The sequence below is a fragment of the Micrasema longulum genome, unplaced genomic scaffold (assembly GCF_059751315.1).
Source record: "Micrasema longulum isolate JH-2025_06_02 unplaced genomic scaffold, ASM5975131v1 h1tg001317l, whole genome shotgun sequence".
NCBI lineage: Eukaryota > Metazoa > Arthropoda > Insecta > Trichoptera > Brachycentridae > Micrasema > Micrasema longulum.
This window is the reverse complement of record NW_028278504.1, coordinates 118,532-128,626: the sequence shown is the minus strand read 5'-3', so window position 1 is coordinate 128,626 and position 10,095 is coordinate 118,532. Positions and strand designations below refer to the sequence as shown.

The following is a 10,095-nucleotide window of genomic DNA, read 5'->3' as shown; positions in this document are numbered from 1 at the left end:
TTTATTCTCAAATGTAATTTAAAAAAAGTATATTGTTAAGTGTCCTCGGCACGGGAAACCCCAGTGAAGTCACATTATTTTTATATAAATCTGAATAAATAAATAAATAAATAAATGGACAAACATTGTGGGATCCAGGTTGATAATAGATATAAGGAAGTTATTGAGTATAAAACTAAATGTGATTTTTCTCAAGCCTGGGTGTTCTGTGATGTAATTCACTACTGTAATTGGGCTTCCTGGCCAGTTGTGGTGCAAAAAACAAAAAAAAAAATGCATTTGATAACACCTTCAGTACTAATATTTATATTTTTTAGTTTATTAGTAAAATTTTTCAATTTACAATTAATATATTGTTTAAAAAATCTTTGTATTAAAAAAAATATATATAATAATTTAAATTTAGTCCGCCTGGGCTGGTATTCCGAACGCGTTTACAGCGCGCTATAATGTGTATTTAGTACGTAAAAACGCGCTATACCGCGCTATAATTTCGTTTGGAATACCAGCCCTGGTAGTCTAATAGTCGCCGTCATGCGATAGGTCTCGACTTCGGCTATCGACACGGGCCCCGATTACAATGAAAAGTCAACAGAGTTATCTTCAATTGTTTACAACACTGAATCGACAACAAGACGTCTATAAAGTAAAATCGAATTTTTTGTACGAAAATGTGAATATTTGTATCAAATTTTAAAGTATTACCGTCTGTAACCTGTTATTTAACATGCATAAAAATATTTTTTTTTAAATATTCAATTTTTCATACTGAACTTTACTTTAATTGAAAATAACTCTTTTAACTTCCCATTGTAATACGTGCCATCTAGTTGATATTAAATACTTATTTAAACAAGTGTTTACCACTAAATAATTGACAGTTCACAACAACATTTTTATTCATGATTTAAAATACATTTTCATGCAAAAATTAATCTTGCATAATGCTTAAAATTATTTACTTTTTCATCATATTTTTTTTGCACTACAACAGGCCAGGAGGCCCAATAACAGTGGTGAACCACAACACAGAACACCCAGGCTTGAGAAATACACATTTAATTTTTGTCATCTAACTGGGAATCGAACTCGGAACCACCCTTTCGTTAGTCAAGCGTCTTAACTACAACACCACGCAGGCCGCTTTTATCTGAATCTTAGAGTTTTACGTTCAAGTTTTGTGTAAATATCAGGTTAAGCAAAAAATATTTTTTCCTCAAATGAATAATTTGACACCTTTGACTATTAGAACTAAAATAAATCGACGTTTTTCTGAATGAGGTCTTTCAAAAGGTTAAAATTTTATACTTTAATCAAATGCCACTATACTGATGAACATATAAAAAAAATATATATATACGAGGTGTGTTCAGAAAATAACGGGATTTTTTTTACTTTCACGGGTTTAGAGAGCCCGATTGTCAAAATTTGGTTTTATTATGTTGGTACACATGCGCCTGAAGCATGCTAACATTTTTGCCGTATTCATTTTTTAATTTGGTTGTGGCAGCCGCTAAGGTTAGACGTGTTTTTATGAGCTCGGCGATTTTCGTTTATTAAAAAAATGGATTAAAGAATTTGTTTCAAATTTTGTGTAAAAAAATCAATAAAATGTAACATTGGACATGAAATGTTAACAAAGGCCTATGGTGAGTCTGCTATGAGTAAAACAAGAGTTTACGAGTGGAATAAGCGTTTCCAAGATGGACGTGAAGACGTTGAAGATGACGAACGGCCGGGACGCCCCGGAACATCAACAACCGATGAAAACGTGGAAAAAGTTAATGAAATGGTTATGAACGATCGCTAGATAACAATCAAAGAAGTCGCTGATGATGTTGTCATATCGATTGGCTAATGTCATGAAATTTTTTCGAATGTTTTGGGTATGAAACGCGTGGCAGCAAAATTTGTTCCAAATTTTTGGAATTTCGAACAAAATAGCGGCGAATGAATGTTGCTCAGGCGTTACTAAACGAAGTCAACGACCATACAGAGTGACTGAAGCGTGTTATAACATGTGACGAAACATGGGTTAACGGATATGACGTCGAAGCTAAGGCTCAATCGTCCCAGTGGAGCCATTTTGGATCGCCAAGACGAAAATCGCCGAGCACGCCCAACACGTCTAACCTTAGCGGCTGCCACAGACAAAGTAAACAATTAATACAGCTGAATTTTTTTCAATACTGCAGGCGCATGTATACCAACATAACAAAAAAATGACAATCGACTCTCCAAACCCGCGAAATTAAAAAAATCTCTTAATTTTCTGAACACACCTCGTATAATCACTCAATATTAGAGAAGCTAATCGAATGAATGAATCATTTGATTAGCAAAAATACACGCATAAACAAAAAAATACATTGGGAATATAATAGGCAGCTTTGATTTTTAAAAAACATTCAATAAATTAAGATTATTTAATAAGATTTTGCATTCTGAAAATAAACAAAAACAAATTGTCTTTTGAGTAGTAAAAAGACGATCGTCTTAAAATATTTTGTCGTTGCTTAAATGTAGTAGATGTGTTTCCTGTTTTATAATTCAACCTGCGGAACCCGGCAGTGCTTTGCTATTGCTAGATTCTATATTATGTAGGTATATCTAGACAAATATTATAAATGCGAAAGTGTGCTTGTCTGTGTTTCCTTCACATCGCAACGAAGCGACCAATCACCTTGATTTTTTGATCACTTGAGAGCCGAGAAGTAAAAAAAGCTACTTATTTGTCATCTTGAAATTAAAAAAGCACACTAAAAAAATTATGAAATATTTAAACAATGAGCCACATTATTTAAAAATAAGCAGGCGATAAGGTGATTTGTCAAAAATAATTCATTTAAAATTAATTCTTTGAATATCTAAAATTGACTTTCTTCATCTATGGTTAGTTAGGTTTGCTTTTAGTCTTGTTTTTTTAATAGGATTTTGGAATTTTGAACATAATAACTATGCTACGTCACCATAGACTAACAGACCGTCGTGTTTTTTCACAGCAATACACGAAAGACCGGCAATCGATGCAGACTAATTATTATCCCGAAAAAAAATTCCATCAGGAAAATTCTTATTGCGAAACTTATTTTCCCTAATACCACGCGATCGAAGCTGCGGGTAAAAGCTTAGTATATTATATAATTGAATTGAAAACAATGGAACGTTTGATAATATATTTACACTTTTCAATTAGAACAATGATCAAACAAGCGAGCCTCAATTATTAATTCATTTAAGATCAAATATTTTAATAGCTATAAACCTTTCCAAGACAAGGCAAAAATGATAATTTTCCAAAAAATCGTGCGCAAATCGGTCCAGTAGCATTTTTAGTTTATCGCGGACAAACAAACAAACGTAAATATTTGTATAAATTGCATTAATTATACAATCACATTTAATAAACATAGGAACAGTATTTTTTTAAACCAAAGAAAATGGATTTCAACCGCAGTAAACATTCAACATACTTTTGAAACATTTTTTTATTTATTTATTTAAACGCCCTAGCGGGATTTTACATTATAAAAAATACATATATATGGTAATTATAAACTTTAAACTACAAAACGATAGCGAGTATAAAATAAATGAATTCAAGTATAAAAATTCAATGGAAAGAAATTCAAATTAAAAAAAAATGTAAACAATAGGGACTCGAACACAAAATGGCTAAATAACACAATAAATTATTATATCATTAATAAAAGAATTTCTTTAAATTCGGATATTGAACAGCAAAATATATCAATAGAGCTAAATTAATTGCCAAGTTTATGTAGTCTCTGAATTGGCGAGTGAATATAAGAATTACTACTAGATTTGTTTATATAAAATAGCGTTTTGTTAGGCTGACGGGTCCGAGTTGAAGGTACATTAAATGTTATGAAGTTTGTTAAATCAAGTACGTCCAAACAGTCATTTAAAATTTTATGCAAAATCATTAAATCACTAATTAATTGTCAGTCTACTAGATAATGTTTTTAAGTTAAGTTCACAAATTAAAGAGTTATAATCAATTCGCTCAAGAGGAATAGATGGTTTAAAATTTATAATTCTTCAGAATTTACGTTGAACTTTTTCTAATTTACATTGGCGGGACATAAAAAATGGAGACCAAATTGTGGAATTATAGTCTAAACTACAACAAATTAACGCAACAAATAGTATTTTGTGCTCCGTTTCCGTGCTCGTCCATATAAAAATAGCGTGTAAAGACGCTTGCCTTTGTACGCGATTTACGCATCTGTTAGAAGCTTGATGAAATACTAAGAAACGGGAAATTATTAAAATTATTGATACAACAGCGGCTCAAATGAGAGTTTCAAAAATTGCCTAAAATTTCGTGGCCTGCTAGGGAATGCAAAGCAATTTCTGTGTTATTATTTCCTATTTTTCACTTTGTTAAATATCGCAAGAGGCAAAATTAGCAGTTCACAACGGAGTTCTGGTCCCGACCCTGATGTATGGGAGCGAAGTATGGACTTGGAAAAACAGGGATGAAAGTAGGCTGAATGCTGTCGAAATGGGATCTCTCAGGCGAATGTGTGTTAAAACTATATACGATAGATGCACAAATGTTGAGATCCGTACCTTATGTAAGGCTAAGACAAGCATTATCGACAAAATCAAGAAAGGAGCTGTGCGCTGGTTTGGACGTGTAGAACGAATGGACAGCGAAAGAACGGCTAAGAATATTTACAATGCGAATGTTGATGGATGCAGAAATAGAGGTAGACCGAGAAAGACATGGCATGACCAAATCCAACAAATACTTGAAGATGGACATGTCAAAAGTCGGAATAATCGGCGCGCGTGCACGAGAAGATGTATGAATGTAGAAGAAGCGAGATCTGTATGCAAAGATAGAGTGATGTGGCGTTTTATCCTCTCTGCCTACCCTTACGGAGAAACGGCGTGATGGTTTGTTGTTGTTGTTGTATTAAATATGATTGATTTAATTTCATTATTGTTCTCATTTATTCGATACGTTAAGTTAAAATTGATTTATTTACCAGTTTATATTTATCTCTAAAGCGCTAAATTTTATTTATGTATTTAATTAAAGCAATATCTTGCAAAAAAAACCACTTGATATATAAAGGAGTAATGAAGAATATCGATAAAATATTATTCTATTTCTATTTTTATATTTCGGTTACATAAAATATAGTAAACAATATTTTGAGTTTGTCCAAATTTTTGTAGACAAGGACTGGATTCAACTCCCTGGGGAGCTGTTTATATTAACATTTTACAACAGAGATGAGGAACATTTAAGAGAAGGTAATATGGAAGTCTAGGCATCTACAGGGCTTATGACCTGTCAATGGCTGGTTTAATTGGCCACTTTACACACTGTGTAACATTCACCATTCTGCCTATATTTGAACATCTATATTCCTTCAATTATTTCATCTGTTGATGTTCGTTAAGTTAAAGAGCTGAAACCTTTATTTATGCGGGTGAGATTCATCTAATTGAATTATTTCACCTACATACTAGGCAACGCCTGAAAATATTTTTCTTTCAATTTCTATACTTCTTCATGGGCCAGGTAATTTATCAACAATATTTTGAGTTTGTCCAAATTTTTGTAGACAAGGACTGGATTCAACTCCCTGGGGAGCTGTTTATATTAACATTTTACAACAGAGATGAAGAACATTTAAGAGAAGGTAATATGGAAGTCTAGGCATCTACAGGGCTTATGACCTGTCAATGACTGGTTTAAGTGGCCACTTTACACACTGTGTAACATTCACCATTCTGCCACTTAAACCAGCCATTGACAGGTCATAAGCCCTGTAGATGCCTAGACTTCCATATTACCTTCTCTTAAACATTCTTCATCTCTATTGTAATATGTTAATAAAATATAATACTTTAATATCAAGTCAGTGTAAGGCCCTCCCAAGCACAAGAGCATGTATCTTTATTGGAGAGGAACGGCATAAAAAATGTAATGAAATTTTTATGGGTAGATGTATTTGAATGTAATATATTATAAAAAAAAATGTATTAAAAAAATACCTAGCGGCACAGAAAAGGTAAACAAAACAAAAACATCCTTTTATTACTGTAGCGTGGTTTTTTTATTTTTGGGCAACTATGGTGAAGGTGTATGGTGGGTTTTGCATGTTGGTTTAATTTGTGTCCTGACGAAGAGACGGGTACGTCTCAAAACCGGTAGACATAGAAACGTCGGTTAGTGGTTTTATATAATAACATTTTGATTTGTTCTCCTTGAGAAAGAGTATGAAAATCATCATTATTATTATCGGCCTTTATTTATTTTATTTTATTTTATTTTTGCACCACAACAGGCCAGGAGGCCCAATTACAGCGGTGAATTACATCACAGAACACCCAGGCTTGAGAAAAATCACATTTAATTTTTGTGTTCTCACCGGGAATCGAACCCGGAACCTTCCATCTGTGAGTCAAGCGTCTTGACCACTACACCACGGAGGCCGCGAATGATTGATGTTTTTTCTCAATGGCCGTGATATTGACAAATGACTATCTTTATAAAGTACTATAAATTCAGAGGTCTATCATCATGATATACAAGCTCATTAAGATACTTTAGTGAATCATAGACACGCAAGCCCTATTCAAGGATAATTTATGTTTACAATTTACACTAAGTGGCAAATTATAATAATAATGTCTATTCTATGCGTTGAATACTATGTTAAAGTACCCACAGTGTGGTTTTAAAACTGTTATTTTTTATTATTTTTAAAGTTTATTAAATGTCCAACCGGTGTTCGTTTAAATTTTACTTTAAAGGAATGACCCGCTCAATCTTTATTTTAGAGACTTGTCAGCGGTGGGAAAGAGGGACGCGGAAGGAAGCTATGAAAATACACAACACGATAACCGATTGAGATAAACATATTTTTTTAATTTCTGTCTTGAACTTCCAACTTGCAGGAATCAAACTAGCGACGCCGCGCCAGTTTAACGGTTAGTTGTCTAACCACTGAGCCACAGTGCCCGTAGTAAATGAAAATTAATGCACATTCTGAAAACTAAGTTTTAACATAAGTTTTCTTTTAAAAATATTGTATTTCATGTTATTGTTTTTAAACTAGTTTCTGTTGCTTTTATACTTTTTTTAATAAAGAAGATTAGTGGTTTTTTGAATGTTTTTTTTTTTATGTATCATTGAATTTTTTATTTTTTTTATCAGCGCTATGATTTTTAAAATATTGTAATTCTAAAATTACTCCCCACTTAAATTTAAGAAAAAATTGATATGGTTAGATAATACATGTTTTTTTTACAATAATTTGTTTACTTATCTTGAGAGGGTAAGCGGTGTGTAAGAATTTTGACAAATAGGTATTTAAACATTTTTTTTGTTCAAATTCCAGATCAGTATCAGTATTTTAGTCACTCTCTGGCAGATACTTCCCCGATACTGTGTGAAAAAGATAACTGCACGACTAGGGTTTACATTTAAAAATGAAATGATGCCTATTCATTATCATCATTCCCTTTCCGCACCTAATGGTGCATATGGCACTGCATTGGTACACCAATCACAGTGTATTTTGATAAAAAAATTGTAACATGAATGTAAGATGATCAGTCTCATTCTTCAGGTACCAGTCCAGGGACAATGAAATATTCTAGTGTGAAAACACCCTTTTAAATAAATATTTTCTATCAACCATGTCGGGAATCGAACCCGAGACCTCTTGAATGTTAGGTAAACGCGCTGACCATTACAGCACGAGGCCTGTTCAAGGTGCCTAAAATGCCTGTCTTTGGTAAAAAGCAGTAAAAAGATAACAAATATTTTAATTTCAATTTATATTTGAAAATAATGTGATTATCAACACTGTTTTGAGTTGTCCAAATTTTTGTAGATCTGGACTGGATTTAACCCCCTAGGAGCTGTTAACATATTACAACAGGATGGAGAACATTTTAGAGAAGGGAATATAGAAGTCTAGGTATCTACAGAAGTCTAGACATTTAACAGCTCCCTAGAAGGTTGAATCCAGTCCTTATCTACAAAAATTTGGACAAATTCAAAACATTGTTGATAAATCCACCTGATCCAAGAAGAAGTATAAAAATTGAAAATTATTTTCAGGCGTTTCCTAATATGTAGGTGAAAGATCAAATGAATCTCACCCGCAACGATAAAGGTTTCAGCTCTTTAACTTCACAGATGTTCAAATATAAGCAGAATGGTGAATGTTTCACAGCGTGTAAAGTGGCCACTTTAACCAGCCAATGACAGGTCATAAGCCCTCTAGATGCCTAGACTTCTTTGTTCCGTTCTCTAAAATGTTCTCCATCTCATTTGTAATATGTTAATAATGTGATTACTTTATTAACTTTTTTCGGATGACGAGATTTCTTTAACTGATCTTTTTTTCTAATATGTAAAAGTAAAAAACTCCACTTAAAATTATGAAATTTTCTTTTGTCACTAATATTGCCTTAACTGACTCAATATTTAATATATTTATTTCTTTACTTGCTTTATTACTGTATAGTAACCAGCAGTGACATAAAATGTTAATCTAAAAAATTCTTACGGTATATAAATTTTAAACTTAGAATCAGCCATGAATTATAGACCTTTAAAATTTATTCAAAATTGTAAATTCAATATGGGATTGCCCTGAACTTTTATCTCTCATCAACTTCAGGGTGCCTGGAAGAATGACTAGACAGGTGCCACCGTTTTGTAGCAACAATTCACGGACAGTGTATACTTGTAATGCCGTACTAAACAGACTTCATGAACTCGGCAATAGTTATTCCCACGTATCTAATATATTTAAAGTATGATATTGTTCCCATAGAACAAACCTGAACCTGAACTTTGAACCTTTTCAAAGATGGTGAATGGTAATTATATTTATTTATTCATGCATTTCATAATATATATAGTTTTTTGTTCACTTTGCCCAGCTGTATAAAACAGTACTTATGATTTTCTTGTTGTATTACTGTAGAATGTTTTATTATTTAATTTTGTTTTTTACATTTATTCTTGAATTGTTTAAACTTTCTACTGAATATGCTGTATAATTTTAGGTTATTTTTTTTTATAAATCTTGGGTATAAGGAAATTTATTATTTAAAAAAAATATATATATAAAGCCAAATATGTTAGTATTATAAATTTTCGTAAAAGGCAGATTTGCCGTTTATGTTGATAAAATAAAATAAAATAAATTTGTCGCAACAGAGAGGGAAAATCCTTTTGAGACGGGAATATGAAAGTGTGGGCATTTGCAGGGCTTATGACCTGTCGTCGGCTGGTTTAAGTGGCCACTTTACACACTGTGTAACATTCACCATTCTGTCTATGTTTAAGCTTCCACAACAATCTAGCCTGTCTAAAATGTTCCTCCTTACGCGAGGGGATTTAAAGTTGCGTTTAACTTATATTTATTTCTACAACCAATACATCATCCTTCTCAATAGGCTAAATTTTAGATTGAAATTAAAAAATGCCTGTGTCTGAGCGATGCCGGTCGCATGCCTGTCCAAACTTTAAAATGCTTGTCAAATGCGGCAAACGCCTGTCATTATGATAACCCTATTCTCGATGGACTGAAATACAACTGAAATCGACACAATCAATGTTTCGCTGTCCCGTTTTCCGCACCTCAAAACTGAACCGATATTGATGTTTTTTTTTTAAAAGAGACAAGACAGACATAACAAGAATACAAAGACAACAAAATAAAATTCTTAAACTAACATACAACCTACCCTACCTGACCTCTACGACTGAACTGTACAAAAAAACACACCAGTTTGACATAAACTACTTGACTAAAATTGAGACCTTAAAAATTGTGCACAAAATAACACTGGGAAACATACAAGACGACGACATAATATTAGTCAAAAATGCTGACATACATAAATATAACACCAGACAACAAAAACACTATCATATTGAAAAAGCAAAGACAAAAACAGGACTGTCAAAAATACTACATAATGGACTTAAACACTACAACGACCTACCTTACTACTTGAAAACTTTTAATGGAGACAAATTTAAAATCAATCTGAAAAAGCACATGATGACTGAACTAACTAGACTAG

At 32.6% G+C, this 10,095-nt stretch overlaps 1 protein-coding gene across 2 annotated transcripts in view; it reads left to right on the top strand.

Moving 5' to 3' along the window:
- Window positions 1-10,095, top strand: part of LOC148275911 (lipase member H-A) — an 88,308-nt gene that overhangs the window by 62,246 nt on the left and 15,967 nt on the right. The window lies entirely within an intron of this gene.